Source organism: Tenrec ecaudatus, chromosome 15 (assembly GCF_050624435.1).
Source record: "Tenrec ecaudatus isolate mTenEca1 chromosome 15, mTenEca1.hap1, whole genome shotgun sequence".
NCBI classification, from domain to species: Eukaryota; Metazoa; Chordata; class Mammalia; order Afrosoricida; family Tenrecidae; genus Tenrec; species Tenrec ecaudatus.
Genome location: NC_134544.1, coordinates 108,786,122 through 108,810,395, shown reverse-complemented (window position 1 = coordinate 108,810,395; position 24,274 = coordinate 108,786,122). Strand labels below are relative to the sequence as shown.

Here is a 24,274-nt window from a genome sequence, read left to right as displayed (position 1 = left end):
GAGAGCTGGAGGAGACACACACAAACCCGTGACTTCCATTGCCACTGGATCCACAAGATCTTCTACCCACTGGCTTATGATCTCCCTGCATTCTGCATCATTGCATGTGTTGTGTGAGTCTAAAGAGGAATTTGTGGACTAGTATCAGACATATGGGCTAAATTCAAACTATGGGCTTGTTCTGGACTGGGCTGGGATGTTTTCTCAATATATAATTGCTCTTTTATATAATGCTCTTTCTTATACACATATGAGTGTCTAGGAATTTCTTTCTCTAGTCAACCCGAATAACACAGGGGGAAATAATGAACTATTCAAAAACTGATGCTGGGATAGTTAGTCATTCACGAGAATGAAAGCAGTTGGACTTCAAGACAGAGAGAGATTTCTCAAGGTACAAAGAATCCCACAAATCCTAAAATACCAGTTTGACTAATTTGACTATATTAATACTTATATTAGCTGTGTGACCAAACAGATCATAAAAAAGTGGCATGAGCATCTAAAAGAAGATATTTTTAGAGTACACAAAACAAAGGATTAATATCAAGAATCTACAAATAACTTCTGTACATAGCTGAGAGAAACAAGCGACAGACTGAAAATAAAGGCGGGTGAGGCACAAAGGGTCATGGTCAGGTGCCATCTGGTCCATTGCAACTCATAATAATCCCATCTCTGACAGAGCGTAACACGGTCTGGTCTTTGTGTGCCCTCCTCACAATTGTTATGTCTGATCCACTCATTGTCGCCGCTGTGCCAGGCAATCATCTTGAGGAGCTTCCCCTTTCGTTGACCTCCTTCTATTCGATCAAGCAAGATGCCCTTTTCCAGGAACTGATCTCTACTGATAAGATGTCCGGTGTACATTATTTATTTGTTCTTCTGACACTCGCTGGCAAATTCAACATTCTTGATCAACATAATCATTAAACACATCAATTATTCCCTGGTTTTCTTATGGAGGATTTCATTTTCACATGCATATGAGACCATTGAAAATACCATGCTTTGGGGCACGCGCTCGTTAGTCCTCAACGTGGTATCTTTGCTTTTTAAAATTTGAAAAAGGTCTATTGCCAAAGATTTGTCTAAAGCAACGCATCCTTTGATTTCTTGACTAATGTTTCCATGAGCATGAATTGTGGATCCAAATAAAATGACATTCTCAATGATTTCGATCTTTCCTTCATTTATTATATGGTTAATAAGGAGAACGGTGAGAATTTGTTTTTCCCTTTGAGTTGCAACCCAGGCAGAAGACTTTGGTCTTTGATCTTCATCGGTATGTTCTTCAAGTCCTCTGCATTTTCAGAATGCAAGGTGGTGTTATGTGTATGTAGAAGGCTGTTAATGAGCTTTCCTTAATTCCTGATGCCATGTTGTTCTTCATTTAACCCAACTTCTTGGACCATTTGATCACTGTAAATATTGAATAAATATAATGAAAGGACACAAACCTAATGCACACCTTTCTTGATTTTAAACCACGCAATAGCCCTTGTTCTGACTGAACGACTGCCTCTTGGTCTATGTATAAGTATTCCCCATGACCATGAATAAGTGTTCCAGATTGCCATTCTTTGTAATCTTATCTATTCTTTGATGATCCACACAGTTGAATACCTTTGCATAGTCAATAAAACACAAATACACATCTTTCTGTCAGTTATTCTTTGTTTTCCGTTAAGATCCATGTCAGTTCAGAAATGATAACTTTTGTTCCATGGCCTATTCTGAATCAAGCTTGAATTGTTGGCAACTCCTTGCCCATGTACTAAGCAAATATTTTAAGTTACCTTTATTTGCGGGTAATATTCATGACACTATATATTTAAAAATTTTTCCCATATTTCTGCATTCTATTGGGTCACCTCTCTTTGTCTGAGCACATACATTGTATCTCATCATAGGTCAGATATAGCTGTCTCCCAAATTTATTGATATAGAAGAATAATTGTCTCCAGCAGTTCATTAGTTTATTGAAACATTTCAATCAATATTCTAACAATTTTGAAGACTTAATTTTCACTAATACCTTCAGTGAAGACTAGACTTCTTTCTCAAACACCATTGATTCTTGATTACATTTTACTTCTTGAAATAGTTGAACAGCTACCATTTCTTTTTGGTACAGTTCATTGTGTTTCTTCCATATTTTTATGCTTCTAGCATTGGACAATATTTTTTTTGATCGTGGTACAACTGACGGCTTCAATTTTTTCTTCACTTCTTTTATCTTTAGAAATGCTGAGTATGTTCTTCCCCTTGGGTTGCTAATTCCAGGTCTTGGCACATGTTATTATAATACAAGTATTTTTAGTTGTTTACACTAGCTGCCTGTGAATTTTCTTTTCAGATCTTTTACATCATCATTCCTTCCATTTTCTGTAGTTACTTTATATTCAAGTGCAAGTTTCAGAGTCTCTTCTGACATCTACTGTGGTCTCCCCCACTCCCATCTTTTAAATGACCTTCTGCTACCTTCATTCATATATGATGTTCTTGATGTTATATCAGAACTCCTTTGGTCTTCACCCTCTAGTGTTCAATGTATCAAATCTGGTCTGCAATTGTCTTCAAATTCAGGGGGCCATGTGCTCTCTGTCATACTTGGTTCTCATGTGTGTATTTTTATTTTTGTCAGCTTCACCCTGAATTTTCATGTGAGCTATTATGGCCTATTCCACAGGGAGCCCCTGGACTCTCTTTGGCTACTATAAAGCTTCTCCATTGTCTCTTTCCACAGAAGTAGTCCATTTTATTCCTGCAAATTCCATCTGACATGGTTCATGTGTATGGTCACCATTTATGTTGTTGAACAAAGATGTGTGCAATGAAGAAGTTGCTGGTACAAAACTCTGTCATATCATTTCCAGCAACTTTTCTATTACCAAGGATATATTTGTCCACCACTGATCTTTCTATTTTATTTCAAATCTTTGTATTCCAATCACTAGTAATTATCGATACATCTTAATTACACATTTGATCAATGATCCACTGCAGAATTTTTCAATTTCTTCATCACTAGCTTTAGTGGTTTCACCATTGGTTTCAGTGGCTGATGCATAACATTGGTTGAATAATACTGATATTAATTTGTCTTTCTTGATATTAATTTGTCTTTCTTGTATTATTATACCATCACAGTTAGCATTATACTTCAAGGCAGATCCTTAAATGCCTCTTTCTGACAATGAATTCATCATCATCCCTTTTCAATTTGTCCTCCCCAGCTTAGTAAAGGATATGATAGCTACATTCAGAATGACTGGTTTCAGTCTAGAATATGGATTTTTATATTTCCATTTCACTTTTTAAAGTTTTATTTATTTATTTTGATAGATTATTTTATTGGGGACTCTTGCAGCTCTTGTAACAATCCATACATCAATTGTATGAAGCACATTTGTACATATGTTGCCATCGATCTTTTTCAAAACATTTTCTTTCTACTTGGGCCCTGGGTATAAGCTCCTCTACCCCCCCCCACCCTTATGAGCCCTTGACAAATTATAAATGATTTTCAGATCTTACACCAGCTGCTGCCTCCCTTCCCCATATTGCTGTTGTTCATTACCTTGGGTGGGGTGGGTGGTTATAGATTGATCATTGAGATTGGTTCCCCTTTTCTCCCCCCACCTTCCCCATACTACTCACATTATTATTCCTGAAGGACTTATCTGCCCTGGATTTCATGTGTCGAGTGCTCTTCCCTGTTCCAGTGTACATGCTCTGGTTTACCCAGATTGGTAAGGCCGTTCTGGGGTCATGATAGTAGGGGTGAGGAAGCATTAAAGAACTAGAGGATTGTTGTATATTTCATCATGCTATACTGCTGTGTGTGCATGACTTACAATTTTCCTAGCTGCTACATACATGACATGTTCCAATTGTTCATCAATGATTACAGCTGGTTCTGTTTATTTTCAGTCGTGCTCCATCAGTAAATGAAGGTCCCCAAAGCTTTGCTCCATTCTTCTTATGAAGGTGGGCTATACATTGTGAAGACAACTCTTCCTGAGTCATATTTTGAGTGCCTTCCAACTTTGAATATTTATGTTCTGGCACTATACTTGACAGAGAAACCCTGGTGGCACAGTGGTTATGCCTTGGGCTGCTAACCACAAGATCAGCAGTTCCAAACCACCAACACCTTTCCAGGAGAAAGATGAGGCTTTTCACTCCAGTAAAAAAAAAATTACAGTTTTGGAAAATCCACAGTTTTGGAAAATCCACCCTGTCCTATAGAATCAATGTGAATCAGAATCGCTTGAATTGTAGTGACTTATACTTGATAATGTTCTATGACTTTTCAGAAGCAGACACCTCCTCCTTCTTGCTAGTCTGTCTTCGACTCGAATCTCTGCTGGAACCTGCCCACCACGGGGACTCTGCTCGTCACGGTCATTCTGGTATGTGGCTTCCAGCATCACAAGCCACTACGGTATGACAGATTGATGGATGAGTGGCCGAGCCGAAGGATAAGAACAGGATAATCACAAAGAGAAGGAAAAAATTCTGTTAGAAATATGAAAAGATGTTCTAACATTAATAATCAGATGAATACAGACAAAACAAAAGCATGCCATTTTGCCATAAACATGAGAAAATGTGAAATTGCCAAATAGTTGGGAACTCTTTAATACTTTAAGTAAGACATAATGGATCAGTGGTTTCCCCTCCATCCCCAGGTATCAGCTATTTGTATTTGGTTTCTGTGTTTGCTCAATGCTCCATTGTATTGTAGGCCAGAAATCTTGGTAGCCTTGGTTTGGTTCCCTGCCAAGGCTCTCACAAGCCAAAATCAAGGTGATGGCCAGACTGGACCTTCATCTGGAAGTAGGGAGGCAATCCACTTCCAACGGCATCCAAGTTGTTGACTAAATTCCATTGTTTGCAGTTACAGGAAAGAGGTTCCATTACCTTGCTGGTTGTCAGTAGGCATCTATTTCTGTTCTTGGTAATTTGTACTCACTCTTTCCTAATATGATCACCTCAATCTTCAAACTGGAATCTCTGATTTCTCTTCTGACGGCATGGTGGGTTAGGAAATGTCTGCAGTTCAAAACTCCCAGCTACTTCTCCAGAGGACGATGACACTTTCTACTCATAAAAATTTACCATCTTGGATACCCACAGAAGCATGTCTACTCTGCTCCATAGAGTCACTGTGAGTCAGCACCGACTTGACGGCCGTGAGTTGGTTCCGTTTTGAGTTCAGGAGTTCTGGTTGTGTAGTAAGTTCTGCATTGGGCTTGAACTGCAAGGCCAGTAGTTGGAAAGCACTAGTTACTCTAGGGAGAAAGATAAGACTTTTGAGTCCCTTAAAAACGTACAGTTTTGGAAATCCACAAGGGCCATTTCCACTCTATCCTATCGGTTCTCTTTGAGTCAATGTTGACTCCATGGCAGTGAGTTGTGTTTTTTTTTAATCACTTGGGGAAAGATAACTGCTTTTAAGAACTCCTTTGACTAGATAATGTCTACCCCTATCATCTCCGTATCTTAAAAGTCATCTGAGTGTTTAGTAATATATATAAAATTCCTTCAAAGCAGCAAATAACATTAGTGTCTGAATAACCAGGGTATGAAAATACTTGGTATGGAGGTGTCTTTAAAAGTCTCCTTTCAATCTATTAAACTATTTATCTACCATCAAGCTACCTACCAGAGCCCTGGTGAAATAGTGGGTTACATGTTGGGCTTCTAACCACAAAGTCAGCAGTTCAAAACCATCAGGCACCTCAAGAAAGAAAGGTCAGACTTTCTACCCTAATGAAGAAATCTAGTCTCATACACCCACAGGGACAGTTTTGCCCTGACCTATAGGGTCACTGTGAGTCAGAGTTGGCTCAATGACAGTGAATTTGGTTTGGGTTGTCTACCAATTTTTCATCTATATATTTATATAATTATCTCTATAGCTTTTCCTCTCTCCAATTTGCTTTTTTTAAAAAAAAAATCTCTCTCTCAACATTTACTTAACCATACATCTATCTAACTTTATGTTAGACATCTTTTTATCATTTCTGTACTTGTTCCAAGAAGAACAGAAGGTTATTTCAGGATTTATGAGCACAGCATAAAATCAAAGTAAAGTGAAAAGGAAAATCATGAACAAGGATGGTAACAGGTCTTGATCCCTCCCTTAGTATAAGTAACTGGGCCAGGATAAGCGCAACAGGGAGCCAGGGAGTGAGTGAATTCAACCTGGACTTTAATGGCAGTGCCTGGTATCACTTTCTCCACCCAGGTAAGCCTGACACTCTGGGTCCAGCAGCAAATCAGGATTTTGAAGTGAAGCACTCTGATGGAAACTTGCACGGAAGCTGGACAGTGCATGACTGCCAAGCCTTCGGTGCCTGCAATGTCATTATCATTTGTGAGCACAGTACAAGGCTCGGTTTTTGAACCTATAAACCTGCAAAGGCTGTCTTCATGAAAGTATGGTTCCATAGAGTACAGACACCCATGTGGCAGGTCATACGGTCCACTAGCATGAAGTCAATCTGCTGCAATGCATCTCATTGGCTTAGCATTTAAGTTGGCTCTGCCTTGCCAAACAGGTAGCATTTTAGCTCTTGTATAACTGATAGATAATACCACGAGAAAGAGAAGGTTCTGGGAAGAATAAAAGTGTCTAGTTTCAAGGGTGAAATATTTCTCATGCCATCTCAAATTCTTTATTATCTAACACATCATTTAGCTGTATATGGAAAATAAGATAAACTTCACTTAAAACAAAACACTTGTTGCTCTCAAATCAATGCCACCTCATAGAAAGCACATGCCTGTCATCCGTCAGAGAGAAATCAGGCTTTGGACTCCTGTAAGAGTTACAGTCTCTTCTCAGTCAAATGACTGCTTTGTGTGATCGGGAGGTGTTGAAGGGATCAGTTATCAGGAATCAAAGAATAAAAAATCAAATCATTGTGAATGAGGGGGAGTGCAGATTGGGGACCCAAGACCCATCTGTAGGCAACTGGACATCACCTTACTGAAAAGTCGCGGGGAGGAGACAAGCCAGTTAACGTACAGTGCAGCAACAATGAAACATACAACTTTCCTCTAGTTCCTAAATGCCCCCCCCACACACCCCCACTATCATGATCCCAATTCTGCCTTACAAATCTGGCTAGACCAGAGGATGCACACTCGTACAGATAGGAACTGGAAATACAGGGAATCCAGGACAGATGATCCCTTTAGGACCAGTGGTGAGAGTGGCGATACTGGGAGAGTGGAGGGAAGGTGCGGTGGAAAGGGGGAACCAATTACAGGGATCTACATAAAACCTCCTCCGTGGGGGATGGACAACAGAAAAGTGGGTGAAGGGAGACGTCACACAGTGTAAGATATGACAAAATAATAATAATAATTTATAAATTATCAAGGGCTCATGAGAGAGAGGAAAAATGAGAACGATGATGGCAACAAATGTACAAATGTGCTTGACACAATGGATGGATGTATGGATTGTAATAAGACTTGCACAAGCCTCCAATAAAATGATTTTGTAGATAGATAGATGGATAAAGAGAGAGAGTGAGAAAGAGAGAACGAGAGAAAGAGAGAGAGAGAGAGAGAGAGAGAGAGAGAATGAGAAATTTACAGTCTTAGAAACCCACAGGGGAAGTTGATTCAATTGGTGTGTGTGTGTGTGTGTGTGTGTGTGTGTGTGTGTGTGTGTTGTCTATACGGAGGCAGCTTGCCAGGCCTTTCTTTCATGGAACTACTAGGTAAATTTGAGTTGCCTGTGTGTGTGTTGTCTATACGGAGGCAGCTTGCCAGGCCTTTCTTTCATGGAACTACTGGGTAAGTTTGAGTTGCCAAACTTTAAATTAATCCAGCATAAACTATGCACACCACTTACAAATCCTACAACCAGCCAGTTTCTGTAAAGCCAGAGGTGTACGTATTCAAAAGAAATGTAACAACTCAACTTATAACCTGTTGAAGAGCCCCATTCTGGCAAAACACAATTGCAAACTCACTCCTGCCCCCGTGTTCCGGCCTCAGTCCTTCCCTACCTGGCCCGCTCTCCCTTCTTTGCACGCAGCTAATCGCCAATTTCTCAGGACGCTTTCCAGCTCCAGTCTCTCCTACTACTCCGCAGCACTCTGGCTATTAAATAGTTAATTGTAGAGTTATTATTATTTGATGTCTGTCTTTCCCATCACACTTAAATTCCATGAGGGTAGCAAACAGTTTCCCACCATGATATCTCTAGCAATGCCACACTGACCCTATAAATAAATGTGCAGACATCCGGTCGAAGCCTCTTTTCCATCCCTGTTTAGATGAGGAGCATTCTGAGATTAGAGCGCATGCTGTCGTTCTGCTAAAGAACCGTGACTCCTTGCATTGGGAAGCAAGATCCCTCTATAGTGTGGAATCAACGACAAAAGCCAAACAGTACTTTGCACGTGGATTTCTGAAGCTACCACTGTTGATGTCACCAAAATAGCCTTCGTGGTTGATGATTGACCCTTCAGTAAGACAAGTGAGAGCAGAAAGGTGTCTCCGGTGGAAACGTGTCAGAGATGGAACATCAAATATCTTTCACCAAAACAAGAAATAGGAAATAATGTTAAGACAACACTTTGTCACAGGGAGGAAACTTGCAAAACTCAGGAAAACGTCGTCCCATTGAGTTTGGGCTCTCACAGGCTTCACTGGGCCAAATGCCAAGATTATAAACTTAAATTTCTGGCCTGCATCTAATTTCACCACATACCTCTTTACTTCTTTTATGTGGTGAGATGTCACATAAAACTTAATTTGAAAAATAATTGAATGGCCACTGATTGGATTTTCAAAAAATAATGATAATCACAGAAGAGATCCTAATTTAAGTCTGTTACATGACAGAATGAATGAAATACTTGTATTCTGCGAGTGCTTACACCGGCCACTGTTGTGACTCTTCCCATGTTAATCGTAAGCCATATCTGTCCCCCCCGAATTTTTCATTACTTATTTACTGCTTTCCTCCTAGCTAAAAAATATTTCTTTGATACATTGTCTTAAAAGAAATATCTCAAAGACTTTCTGAAGGTACATATTTATAAAGAAGCTTTTCTAGCACTGGTCCAGGAGCTATGAACCAATTTTTTTCCTATGGAATCTTCTCTTTAAAATAGCAACTTAGAAGTTCTTACGTCAAGGATCCAGTAATAGTGGGACTGGTGTTTACTCTTGGTTTCAAGACACCAGAGAAAGCAAATGGGAGCCTGTTTTATTTTAGGCCTTTTTAGAATTTTTGTATTGCATGTGTTTTCACTTCTAAAATTATTAGGGTTTTCATAAATAGTTGAACCCTATGGAAATAATCTCATCAACATTCAATTCCTAGACCTTTAAAGCAATTATAAGCTTGAAAGTGCTGTTTATTGTAATAAAAGGGAACGTATTTGTGAAATGTGGTTTGTGGTTTATTAAAGCCAGCTTGCATAGACTTTAAAATGAGTAATTACCAGTATAATTACTGTTTTACATTATGTGATCTGCACTGGGCTTTTTTCTTAGAATCAGCCTTTCCACAGGTTCGCAGTGCTCTTGCTAGCAGAACTAATAGTAAAATAGTTTAATAATTTAGCATTTATACTGCTACTTTCAAACATGAATCCACTCTTCCCAAAGGTATACTAGAGATTCAGACCAGCAATATCGCCCCCCCACCCCCTCGCCCAACAATCTCGACTGCTGGGACAGTCATGACTTTCTGTATGGCTGGTCTTACTTTGTGTTTTCCATTTTCTAATTGCTCATCTTGGGAACTCTATGAGACGGAAGTGACTTGATGACAGTGGGTGTGTGGGCTCTTATGGTTTTACCAACTCACATCCCTTCAGGCAGCTAGACTGCCACCCGGCCTCCTGAGGCTGTGTGGTAGTTACATAATCTGGTGTCAATTTTGGATTTGAGTGGCTTAAGAGTGAAGTGGTGGAGTCAAGTCTCAATTGGATCATACCCAATGAGGCCTCTGTGTGGACCTGACTTTCTCCCAAGAATTCTGGGAAATCTGATTTTCACCTCCTTAGAGGCAGGAGATTCTCTCTCTCTCTCTCTCTCTCTCTCTCTCTCTCTCTCTCTCTCTCTCTCTCTCTCTCTCTGCTCACTCCCTTGGAGATGCTCTACTGACCAGACACAGGGCACTACACTGATAGACCCCATGCCCTGGGAACTGGAGAAGCCACATGGAGATCCCTGCCAGTGCTGAGAAGCTTACACCACCACTGGATACAAAGACTTTCCATCCACAGGCCTGTGATCATCCTGCATTCGGTATCATTGCATGTGTTTCATGAGTCTGAAGAGGACTTTATAGGTTGGTATTGGACATATGGACTAATATAGGACTTATGGGCTTGGACTGGACTGGGATGGGATGCTTTCTTAATGTACAATTACCCTTTATATAAAACTCTCTCTTGTACTCGTATGAGTTTCTATGGATTTGATTGTCTAATCTACCCGGACTAACGCAGGCTGATTTAGTGACAAGGGATTAAATATTGCACAGGGTGTCTTTTGGAGTTCTGGAGGGCAAAACTTTGGTGTTTGTTGATACATGCCTTTTTAACTTCGGGACTGCTTAACTTCCACAGGGACACTGGAGGCAATGATTCAAGAAGTCATTTTATATTCAGAATCTTTAAAAAAAACTATTTTCTTATGGGCTCATACAACTCTTATCACAATCCATCCATACATCAATGTGTCAAGCACATTCGTACATATGTTGCCATCATCATTCTCAAAACACCTGCTTTCTGCTTGAGCCCTTGGTATCAGCTCCTCATTTTCCTCCTCCCTCCCTGCTCCCCCATCCCCCTGAACCCTTGATAATTTATAAATTATTATTATTTTGTCATATCTTATACCATCCAACGTTTCCCTAACCCACTTCTCCGCTGTCCGTTCCCTATATTCAGAATCTTTAAGCGATATTTCCCAAAATACTCAAACTCATTGCCATCAAGTCAATGCTGACTCACAGTGACCCTTTGGGGATTTTTGCCCTTGTGGGTTTCTGAGACTGTAAATCTTTATAGGAGTAGAAAGCTACATCTTTCCCTGGGTGGTGGCTGGTGGTCCCCAACTGCTAACCTTCTGGTCGGCAGACCAATTATGTCTCCACCAGAGGTCTCTGAGACATCTTCAGTAGTCCTACATTTTAGTTTACTAAATCTCTCCGTTCTCTAAGTGCCTAGAGTGCATGTATCAGCCCCAAGGTGCAGCTTTGCCTTCTATAGAAGTTGGTTTATTCTGATACTTGGGTCTCACTTCAATAAAATATCAGCTCCTTAAAGTCCTGGCTATCTTCTTCCATTTTGTATTAATTTTAACAACTTGCAGTTGTTGTTAGGTGCCAGTGAGATTGGTTCCGACAAAAAATGACCCTGTGTACAATAGAACGAAACAGTACTCCGAGGTCACGCCCCACCCTCACAATTGTTGGTATGTTTGAGCCCATTATTATCACCGGTGTGTCAGTCTATCACTTTGAATGGCTTCCTCTTTCCCCCCCAACAGTTTTGTTGGCACATAATTCACATATCATACAATTGACCAGTCAAGTCGTGCAGTCACTTCAAGGGGAGTTATACAGTCCCCAGCACATCTACCTTAGAGCCCTCCACCCCCACCCACACCCCCGCCCTCCGACACACGTGATCACATCACCTTCAAACTGAGCTGTGCAAACAATATCCGTTCTAGTGCTCCCTCCCCCCTGCTGCCTTTACTGTTCACTCCCCAAACCTCCTTCCCCTCCGCCACCCACCCCCATCCTCCATCTCCCAGCCCTGCCTTCCCAACGAGGCCTTGTAACAGTTTCACAGCTGGAAAACCCAACAGAAAACTGTGCAAGGCAAATGGCACTGAAGTGGTATGGATAAGATCATATTAGTGTAGAGGCAAAAATACACAGGCTGTGGAAGAAGGAGAGGATTCCCCACTGCCATTCAAAAAGTCAGGGAAGAATTTTCTGTATTGGGATATAGAAGGCATACTTGGACGGACCCAGTACTTAATTCAAGTCATGTTGCTAGGGAGGACTACTGGCCTGGTACCGAGTTTGATCCCACATAACCAGGATGGCACTGCTCTCGGCCTGAGAGTAAGGCTCTTTGGGACTCTTGCCTTGGCCAGAGTGGCTCTGCCAGCACCTCAGTCTGAAGAGAGTCTCTGCAGATGGGTTCTGGGCTCCCACATGCCCTCCCACCATCGTCTCCAATTTGGGTGTTTATAATTTTAGCTCTGATACTTTTCTTTTCACCATATTTAAATTTTGAAGGTGTCATTTTTGGATCGCACAGCTGGTGTGCGTCTTCTGTGTGGACTTAGTTGGCTCCCTGCTTAGATGGCTGCTTGTTTGAATACACGCCTTTAAGCCCCAGACAATTTTGGACTGAGAGCCAGGCACCATCTGTTTTCTTCACCAAACTTGGCTGTAGCTCTCTTACCTTCAGTGATCATTTCATGAAGGTAACTGTCGAGCCGGGCCATGATGGAAGAACTAAAGTTCTTAAGTTGGAGCTTGGATTTAGTGAGAGCCCAGAACTCATTCTTGGATCTATGCCTTTAAAAAATTTTTTGCTAGAATTTAGAAATGAACTCATATGTCTTATCATTCCATAATTCAACCATGTCAAACATAATTGTACAATTCCGTCCATAATCAGTCTCCAGACATAATTTTCCTTTCTGGGCTTCTTCTTCTTTTTTTTTTATCAGGAAGTTCAATTTTTATTTGGTGGGTATGAGAGGTAGCACAGGTCTACCAAGGCCTTCATGAATGCAGGGCCCGCCACTTGTCCAAGGGGCCGTGGTTAGGGATATATTTGACTCCACAGTCATCCAGGATGAGGCGCTTCTCAGCCACCATATCCTCAAATTCATCGGCATTAAACTTGGTGAAGCCCCACTTCTTAGAGATGTGGATCTTCTGGCGCCCAGGGAGCTTGAACTTAGCCCTGCGTAAGGCCTCAATCACATGCTCCTTGTTTTGAAGCTTGGTGCGGATGGACATGATAACCTGGTCAATGTGAACTCTAGTCACTGAGCCTTGAGGTTTCCCAAAAGCACCTCGCATCCCAGTTTGAAGCCTAGTTTAGGGAGAGTCTCCAAGGTCCCTTAGGGCAGCCTATACATATCAATAGGCTGCATACACTACCAAGGAGGCCCTTTCTGGGCTTCTTGACACCATCTCCTTCTTTTCTCCGCCACCCCTCCAGATTGCCACTCCCCCCAAACCCTTGTTAGGTTTTCTTTCCCTATAGGTTCAATGGCCTGGGTTTCATTTACAAAAAACCAGAGAACCAAGGAACACACCTCCAAGAGGATGACCCCAATGGCGGCTCTCCTCTGAGGTACACCCTAATCTACATAAGCGTAAGCAAAATAGAATAGAATGGCCATCGCAGGATTGCCAGAACGATACATACCTTAATAGGACATACAGGGCATTTATGGAGCAAGGTCTTGTTGGTCTGCCAGCCAGCAGCACCCCACTCTTGCTACAGTGTCTACTGTTTCCTCAGACCCCAGGTGTTTTCCAGCTTCCGTCCTCAGGCTGCAAGTGTGCCTGAGGGAGAGTCCAGTTCACCCAGTGGGGTTCCCGCATGGGGTCTCACCGCTGCTGCTTTGGGAGCATGCTGTGCACCTCACTGATGCAGGCAGGATTCAGTGTCACCGTGTTCTGAGACACCTGACCTGGGTTCCCAGCATCGCTCCAAATTCCCTAGGTCAGTTCTGCCCACCTGCCATTCACCACTGAGACCTTCCTTACCTCACGACCCTGAGAGCATCCTGAGTCCCTCCGCCCAGCACCGGGCAGGCGGCCCTCTCTCATCCCAACAGACATGTACCAATGTTTGCACTGACCTGACCATTTCTGCTCTCCTCTCCTGCAACACCGCTCCCATCACAAGGCCCCATTGCTCTGTCAGGGCCACCTCCCTCTCCGGGGGCCCTCACCCCACATCCACATGGCTACCACTCAGCAGACAGCATCTCCCTGCCCCCTCTCCCAGCTGTCAGGAAGTGCCCTCTGGCCAAGTGACCCGCACTATATTTCTCTGCAGTGGATGATGTGTGCTTCATGACACTGGTCCGACTCTACCTGGCTGGCTGGTCCCGGCCAGAAGACTGCAAGCCTGAGCTTGTGCCCATTTTGCTACTTGTCCCTCCGCATGCAGTATTTGTCCTTTTGTTCTTGACTGACCACTCAGTATGATGTCTTTCAGGTCCCTCCACACGTTAAGGTATTTCATGGTTTTCATCGCTGTTTTTCAGTGATATATGGTATTCCATTTTGTGTATGTACCAGAGGTTGGTTTGTTTTTTTAATCCACTCTTCTAGTAATGGGAATTTAGGCTGTTTCTAGTTTCATGCTATTGTCAACTGTGCTGCGATGAACATGGGGGAGCAAACGTCTGCACTCGATCTGTTTCTTATTTCGTTTGCGTTTACGAGCATGTCTAGCAATGGTATTACTGGGTCATACAGTAGTCCAATTTCCATCTGTTTTAGGTATCACCATACCACATTCTGCAGTGGCTGTACGCATTTACAAGTCCACCAGCAGTGGATAAGAATTCCTATCCCACCACCCCTCTCCAACATTTGTTGTTCTCAGATTTTTTAAAAATGGGGCTACAGTGATGGGTGTTGGGGCCTATCTCATGGCTGTTTTGATTTGCATTTTGAGACCAGTTTCTCCTAATAACATATCTAAAATTTATGAGACAAGGCTCAATATAGTAGCTTCTATGGAGCATTCTAGCTGCCTGTTAGCTCTTCTGACAGTCCACAGGACTCTGAATATTCTTCACCAACACCAGAGTTTGAATGTATCAATTCTTCTGTGGTTACTAATCGGTAATTTAATACACTGATAGTGACTTATAGTGACCCTGGGGTGCTAAGAGTTGGGATCAACTCGTGGACCATAGATATGGTTTTAAGGAGCTTTGATGGTTCAAAGACTAAGCACTCATGTGCTAGTAAATCCCACTGGGCGTTTTGTAGGAACTCATACCTGGTGATCTCCTGAGTAGAGTGGAGCCTATGGAACCTGTTGAGGGAGCTTTCCTCTGTCCTACACAGCTACTGTGAATGGGAACAAACTGCACAGCACAAATGATGGACTGTAGAGATACTCTAACCATGGTCATAAGTGGCCTCTCAAAGCATCTAGGAAATAGAGCAGATCACTAGGAGGCTTACTCTCTTCTAACCTAATACTAAAGTCTAATTTTCTTTTTCTTTTGTAGGCTTTGGTTATTAGTTTAGGAGATGGAGTATCAGAAGAAGGAGTGAATGAAGGGACAGCGTTTCAGGAACATTATCGTGGGTTTCAATGTTTTTTATAATTTATTTTTAGTAAGGTAACAACTGGTGGACAGTGGAAAAGCTCTTAGCTGCTAACCAAGGGGTTGCTGGTGTCAGAATGGAATTGATGGCAACAGAGTTTTGCTTATTTGAAAGGGATGAGAGAGGGGAACATAGCTGGTTACTTGTGGTTGTCATCCTGGATTAAGAGAGTGATCACTGGTCTACTTACTATTCCATTATTCTCTGCTTTTATCTTCAGCTTAAAATGAAAAATTACAGCCTAGATTGCAAATAGAAATTTTCTATCCTGATAACAAGCAATGTGGAAATAAAGGTTTTCTTGTCTCATTTATACTCATCGAAAGTCTTCTGGCTAGAAAGGTGGCAACATACATGTGCCTTAGAGTAGTTCAGATTTTGCTGCTCATTCATATTGTACATTAAGAGTGTCATTAAAAGAACAATTCATCTTGGCACATCATGTTCTCTCTTCCTTGTGTATTTTTATAAGAGCCAGCTAGTTAATGGGAACTACTGCAGGAACTGATGAGAAATCATACAGTTTGTAGGAAGACACACGGTGAGTAGATTATGGAGACTTAGAAACTGTGAATTAATAAGGAGACTCTGCTGTAAAGTTTTAAATTCTTCCAAACTCCTTCACGATCATCATCTCTATGCTGATGCTAACGATGATTCTTGTTACTGAAGGGCAAGGTGTTTATGTGTTTTTATCATGCATGGCACCCAAGTTTGAGGTGCTTAGACATATAATCTTAGAGCCGGCACGGTGTTTTTATATCTTCATCTACATAATGACCTCCTCTTTGCCTCTTCTTTGGCAAGTGTATGGTTTGTGTGACAGAAAGAGTCTTCAGGGAGTTGCCACTCATAAAATGTTGTCCTTGAGGAATTTTCTACTTCCAATTGAACTGAGCTAATTAGATATTTGAATAAATCAAAATATTTATCCAATAGCATTATTGCCAAAGCAATTTATATTCAAGAAAAGTTTGAAGATAGTCTTTTTATGGGAGAAAACATACATTGAGTAGTTGCTTAATGAACTAAAGGCAAATGAGCCAATATAATTGGGGAATAATGATAGCAATATATTCTAGGTTTATAAATTTCTTAAGTCATCCCCAAACATTTTCACAGGTAGTGCCTGATTGGATTTTCAGTAGTAGAAAAAACTTTACATAGCCCACAGAGCCTTATAACCAGATACAATCGACCCTTGAACAACATAGTTCATTTATACATGAATATTTTTCAATAAATACATTGTAAAATACTTGGGAGATATGTGATAATTTGGAGAAAAGTTTCACAGGTGAACCCTACAACCTAGAAATATTGAAAATTAAGTCTGCCATGAATGCATAAAACATATCAGGGGCCTTCAAACATTTCATGGAAAATAATATTAAGCATAATAGTCTGTAAATTATCATTTACAATAATCAAATATACATATAAAAGATCCGTAATGCAAATATATTGTAAAAAGTTAAACTTTATCAAAATATGGACACACAAATACAAATTTCCATGTGCAGTAAAGAGAAATGTAAGCAAATATAAATATGCAGTATTAAATCATACCTGTGTGAAATTTACTGTAGTAATGCTGTACTACTGTGATAATCTCATTGCCACCTTCTGTTTCCATTGCAGTCGTCCTAAGTGTTGGGGTTAGCTGCTTAAAATGCCTCATGACTCTAATCATCTGCATACAAGCAGATTTCCTCTCTTCTGAATTGAACATTGCATTGAAAGTGATCTTTTATGCTTTTTGCACATTTCCCATCGTGCTTACTATGATAGGATACGTCTAGAATGACACCATGAGATCCACACCAAGTTCCACTCGTGATGCTGGAAGAGCTCCCAAGACACAGAGAAAAGCCATAACTTCACAAAGAAAAGTTAACCTGCTTGCTATGTACTGTCGATGGACTTCTGCAGCCCTGGACGACGACCATTTCAAGATAAATGAATAAGGACCATTATTAGAAAATAGAAAAGAAAAGGCGATTCATGAAGTTGACTCTAGCTATGCCAGCAGGCATGGGTGCTTGTACATTTTGCAAATTTTGTCTCATATTGAAAATGACATTTTTAATATGGTGTAGGATTGCTATGAGAAATCCATACTTAAATTCTGATTTTATTCAAGAAAGAGCAGTCATCGTGTGACTCAAAGGAATAGAAAGATAAAGCACCTTAAGATGGAGAATGTAACATCAACAACAGATGATTTGGTCATTTTAGAATGGTGTCTGCATTATGGAAATGTCAAGATCGTAGGAGAAGCAGCTCTTGCTGACCAACCGGTTTCCAGACACTGTTAAGAAAATTATAGAAACTCATCTGTGGTAGGTACATAATCTGGGGCCAATTTGGGATTTAAGAGAATTAAGTTTGAATGGGTGGAGTCTAGTCTATCAATCAGGTTATAGCCAATGAGACCTCTGTGTGGGCACGGCCTTCTCCTGAGGATTCTGAGAACTCCTGTTTTTCATCCTTGGAGGCGGAACAGATGCTCTCTCTGCTCCCTGGGAGACATTGTAGCTGACAAGACGCATATAACTACACTAGTGTCCTGAGCTGGAGAAGCCACAGGACCTACCCTGATGCACCCAGACCGCTGAAACTGGAGAAGCCACATGGAGTCCCCTGCCAGCTCTGAGATGCTGACAAAGCCATTGGAGCCAAGGACTTTCTACCCTCTGGCCTGTGATCGTCCTGCATTCGGCATCATTGCATGTGTTTTATGAGTCGGAAGAGGACTTTTTAAAGTGATATTGGACATATGGGCTAATATCAGACTTATGGGCTTGGACTGGACTGGGTTGGGATGTTTTCTCAATGTTCAACTGCTCTTGCATGTAAACTTCTTTCTTATACACATATGCATGTTTACTAATCTGTTTCTCTAGTCTTCTACCCAGACTAATACACCATCTGTAGACAATGGGATATCCCCTCACAGGAGAGTCACAAGAAAGGGATGAGTCAACAAGGTCACAGTATAGCACCGATGAAACAAACTATATTCCTTTGGTTCCTTGAAGCTTCCTCATCCCCTACTAGCATGACCCCAGTCCTGGCTTTCACCGTGGGCTAGACCGGAGCATGTGAACAGGTACTGTACAGACAAGAGATAAGAGCTCATGACACATGGAATCTGGGAACAGGAATGGGAGTAGTGATACCAGATGGGTAGGAAGAAAGTGGGGAGAGGAGGGGAGGAAGGGGGAACCAATAACAATGATGGACAACCAACTAATCCGCCCCCCCCCCTCACCCACGGAATCAACAACAGAAACCATGGGGGAAGGGAGATACACAGTCGGTGTAAGATATGAAAACATAATAATTTATAATTTATCAAGGGGTCACAAGGGTCGGGGGGCGGGGAACTGATACCAAGGGCTCAATAGAAAGAAAATGTTTAGAAAATAATGATAGCCACATATGTACAAATATGCTTGATACAATTGATGTGCGTTTTGTTATAAAAGATATAAGAACCCCCAATAATATTCTACGATACCTTCCCAACACAAAAATCACTGAAGACAAAGCAGGTGCATGAGCTAATGTAGTGAAAAAAGCTGATGGTGCCCAGCTATCAAAAGATACAGCGTCTGGGGTCTCTAAGACTTGAAGATAAACAAGCGGCCATCTAGCTGAGAAGCAACAAAGCCCACATGGAAGAAGCACACCAGCCTTTGTGATCACAAGGTGTAGATAGGATCAGGTATTAGGCATCAAAGAACAAAAAAATCATATCATTGTGAATGAGATGAAGTGTGGAGTGGAGACCCAAAGCCCATCTGTAGAGAACTGGACATCCCCTTACAGAAGGGTTGCGGGGAGGAGATGAGTCAGTCAGAGTGAAGTATAGCAACGATGAAACATACAACTTTCCTCTAGTTTTTTAATGCTTCCTCACCCCACTATCATGATCCCAATTCTACCTTATAAATCTGGCATGACCAGAGAATGTACACTGGTACAGATAGGAACTGGAAGCACAGGGAATCCAGGACAGATGAACCCTTCAGGGCTATTAATAAGGGTAGTGATACCAGGAGGGGAAGGGGAAGGTAGGGTAGAAAGGGGGAATTTATCACAAGGATCTACATATAACCCCTTCCCTGGAGGACGGACAACAGAAAGGTGGGTGGAGGGAGACATCAGACAGTGCAAGACATGACAAAATAATATTAATTTATAAATTATCAAGGGTTCATAAGGAGTGGGGAGGGAAGCAAGGGTAAAAAAAAATGAAGAGCTGATACCAAGGGCTCAAGTAGAAAGAAAATGTTATGAGAATGATGATGGCAACAAATGTACAAATGTGCTTGAAACGATAGATGGATGTGTAGATGGATGTGTAGATTGGATAGATTTTGTGTAGATTGGGGGAGTTGTAAATGCCCCCAATAAAATGATTTTAAAAAAGAACCCCTAATAAAATGATCTTTTAATTAAAAAAATTATTGAGAAGGAAGACTATCTGTCTGAACAAGTTTTTCATGCAGACAAAATTGCCCTCCTCTAGAAGAAATGGTATTTATTAGTAAGAGAAAAATCAAGTGCCTTGATTTAAGAGAGGAAGATATAGGCTAACTCTACTGTTTTGTGTAAGTGCAGTCATATTTATGATCAAAATTCCCTTTATCTATAGAACTGCTAGCCCCCATGCCTTGCAAGGAAAGAATAAACTTGAACTTCTAGTCTTTTGTTGGACCATGGGAAGACTTCTTCTGGATTTGTTTTGTCCCTAAGGTCAAGAAATACCTTGTCAGTAAGAGAGTGCTCTGCAAGTTAACAATGTTTATTGGACGATCTCCCTGTCCACCCAGAACTCCCTGAGTGCAACACCAATGGCATCTAACTATCCTATCTGTCCTTCAACACAATGTCTCTAGGCAGCCTCTAGATCAGGGCTCATAAGGACCTTTAAAGCTCAATACACATGATAAATAAGGTCTTCCCTAGAAAACCTTGATAGAGAGAGCATTGTGAAAATCTGGAAGAATTACACCATTGAAAAATCTCATAATTTTTATTAAAAAGAAAACACCACCGAACATGAAATAGAAAATTCCTACAGGAGAAAATGGTGTCCATACAAGAAACCAGAAAGAAGTTCCAATGGGCAGAACTTTCATAGTAGGAATTTTTCCCTCTAGGCGAGCATCCAGCAACTCGCTCTGAATTTGTGCACCCAGTGGCGTTGCCTGGGAAGGTCACAGCGAGTTTTTTCATAAATGCAGTTTTATTTTAACCTCGTTTTCTTGTGATGGCTGATTTGAGAGAGCAGTGTGCAGCTGTGAAATTGTGTTTCTGGCTCAGGAAAAATGCTTCAGAAACTGTTGTGATGTTGAACACAACTTACAAGGACAGTACTATGGGGAAAAGTCAAGAGTATGAGTGGTTTTCTCATTTCAAAGAAGGTGAAACGTTGATTGATGACAAACCTCATTCTGGACGTCCGTCAACCTTCTGAATGGATGAAAATCTTGACAAAATGCATGCACTTGTGCTTGAAGACTGATGATGGATCATTGACGAGGTGGGGAAGTTATGTGGACTATCTTGGAGCTTGGTTCAGCGAGTTTTAATGGAATAAAAAGAATTGATGTGAAATTTGTGCCGCGGGTTCTGCCTGCCTAGGAAAAAGAGCATCCAGTTGAAACATGCCGTGCTTTGAAAGAAAAGCTCTGAATTGACCCACACTTTTTCCCAAGGTCATTTTTGGTGATACGACATGGTGCTATTCTTACAACCCTGAGAGCAAACATCAATCAAGCCAGTGGAAGACACCCTCCTCACTTTGCTCCCCCAACGCTCATCAAGTGAAATCAAGGATCAAGACAATGATGTGAGGGGGGTAATGCATTTGGACTTTGTTCCACCAGGTCAGACTGTTAATCAGGCTTTCTATTTAGAGCTTCTAAAAAAATTGTGTAACAGTGTGCAGCAAAAGAGGCCTGATTTGTGGCAGACAGGACCTGGTTTTGCCACCATGATATCTCAGTGCACCAGATTTTGGCAAAAAGTAGCATGCCCCTTTTGCCTTACTCACCTGACCTTGCTCAGTGGGACTTCTTTTTTGTTTTTGAGAATGAAGAGAGACATGAAAGGTCAGTGTTTTGATGACTTAGAAGTGGTTATGGGAAAAAAAACGAGGGAGTTGCTGTCAGCCATCCAAACAGATAAGTTTGAAAAATGTTTCCAAGGATGGAATAGCAGATTTGATGAATGTAGTAAGTGTAACGGAGAGTACTTTGAAGGTGATAAGGTTTTTTAAAAAATGTTTTTAAAGAAATGCATAGGATTGTTTCTTTGCGGGGGTCCAGTTTTTTTGGGTATGTTTTGCAGTCAATAATAGATGATTAGGTGTTAAACCTTGGGGAGTCAAAACTACATGTAGATTGTTGATTGCATGGAATTTTTTGGCAAATTTAACCTATGTATTTTTCAAAGATCAGCTGTATATTTTTCTTAAAGATTTCCATTATTTCTAACATTATATATACACCATATTTTATATAGCACCCAAGAGTTGTAGCCAGCTTCTGTCATCAAGCCTATTATTACTACTCCAGTTAAGTTTATGAAATATCTCACAAAATAAATTAAATAACAAATACAAAACATCACAGATCAGTTTAAATCTGATCTTTATAATAAATAAGTTAGGAAAATCCTTTGGTTTTCAGAGATGGGGATTTGGAATTTTAAGTAAGGGTGTAGGGCACTCAATAAAGACATAACAAGACTCAAGTTTGGATTAATAGAAACCAGAGACCTTCTGCTCACATCACATAACAATTTACTATTTAAAAGATAAAAAACAATCTCATGAATTTATCTCTGTTCTGCTTTATATAACATGTTTTTTTTTCCTTTTGATTGCATTTTTTTCACTCATAGTTCTGTTGTTTTCAAGGATCTATCCTTCAGGGTCATGGCTCTGAAATGTCCTATTTTCAACAGTAAAAGGATATATGATTTATAGACAGACCTAGGTTTTAATCTTTGAATCCTTGCTGTGACCTTCCATAATGTCTTGAACTCTTGGACTTTCATTTTTACCTCTAAAATTGGAAGTATAATATTGAAATCCAAACTCACTGCTGTAGAGTTGAGTATGATTCATAATACTGTAGTGCTGCTTAGACTAGAACAGAACTACACCCCCTTGGATTTTTTTAGACTACATCTTCTTCAGTATACAGCCATATTTTTCTCACCCCAGCTGGTGGGATTGAACTCCCAAACTTTCAGTTAGCCTCAGAGAGATTCAATTCTTTGCTATCAGGATTCACTGTAGGGTTGATATGGAGATGATGTCAGAGTTACAATATGCGTGAGCATGAATGTGCTTAGCCCAAGGAAATTAGTGGCAAAATCAAATTTACTGCCATTGAGTTGATGCCGACTCATACTGACTTCATAGGACAGGATAGAATTGTGGGTCTCTAAGACTGTCATTTTTCATGGGGCTAGAAAGCCTCAACTTTCTCCCACTGAACTTCTGTTAGTTTTGAACTGTGAAGCCCAAATGCCTAACCCACTACATACCAGGGAGCCTTCGAGTCTGAGGAAGTTTGTGGCAAACATGGACTAATTTTGTGCACAAAGTCTCCCATTTCCTCTTCCTACCATGCTTTTTATCTAGTTTCGTGTTGTGCTTGTTGTTTTGAAGTGCCTTTCAGTTGGTTACAATCCATAGAGATACAACAGAAGGAAACACGGTCCTGATCGGTGCCATTCTGACAAGTTGTTGTGATGTTAGAGTCCAATGGTGCAACCAGTGTGTCAACCGAGCTCCTGGAGCGTGTGTCTCTTTTCGATTGACGATCTCCTTTACCAGGAATGCTGCATTTCTCCAGAGAATTGTCTCTCTTTGTCGCACGTCCACAGTACAACAGCTGAAGTCTCACCATCTCTACTCAAAGGAGCATTCTGAGTGTACTTCTTTCAAGACATATTTATTTGTTCTTCTGGAAATCCGTAGATTAAGAGATTTATCATAATGACTGCCTTACCTACTACGCAGGCTGAAACAGTCGAGTCTGAAATAAAACACAGGACCTTGGCAAGAAGACACCTGAACAGCTACTGTGATGAGACGGTGGGTCTGTCACACTGGCCCTGATGTCTACTGCTGGATTTCTTGAAGGTGAAATGCAAACACACTCTCATTCTTAATCGACTGAGTTTTCTGAGTTTAGAGCAAAACTTAATTCTACCTGGTACAACTTTTAATAAATAGTGATTTCCCCCTCATTGTATAAGCCCCCTTTTACTGGAGCCCTTACCCTCTGGGAGGTCTTGTGAACCCGCTCTTTTTGGGCAGGCTGGCAAATTCCTCTCCCCCTGTCCTTCTCCTGGTTGACGCTTCCGTTTTCTCTGCCCTACATTTCAGGCGGCCTCACCCGCGGCTCACATTGTCCTTTACACGCCATTTCTGCTCTATTCTATTTTCATTTCCTGCAGCCGCTTAAAGCTCCGGTTTAATGGTCTCATCTTAAATTCCTTTAATTCCTATTTTATGATTATATAGAACTTTTTTTTTTGCAGTTTTACTGTGAAATACGTTACTAGGCTTATTTTTATCTTCCTTGCTTTCAATTTCTTCATCACGTCTTTTCTTTTAGTCTCATTTTTCCATGGGAAAAAAAAAAGTTGTCTTCATTGTTTTATTTCCCTTCTGGGTTATACTGGCTTCTTCCCTGCGGGCAACACAGATTCAGAAGTGGAGCTCATATATATTTCCCAATGCTCTGGAGATATTAAGGCCAATGAGATGTGACATTGACACTACATTAACAGTTGTTTGCTGTTGTTTTATGAGCCATCGAGTACATTCTGACCCATAAAGACCCCCTTTACAAC

At 41.0% G+C, this 24,274-nt stretch overlaps 1 protein-coding gene and 1 pseudogene across 1 annotated transcript in view; one reads left to right on the top strand and one right to left on the bottom strand.

The window, feature by feature from the left end:
- Positions 1-24,274, top strand: part of HS6ST3 (heparan sulfate 6-O-sulfotransferase 3) — a 1,040,890-nt gene that overhangs the window by 814,871 nt on the left and 201,745 nt on the right. The gene's annotated exons all lie outside the window — the stretch shown is intronic.
- Positions 13,129-13,238, bottom strand: LOC142428381 (small nucleolar RNA SNORA70; annotated as a pseudogene).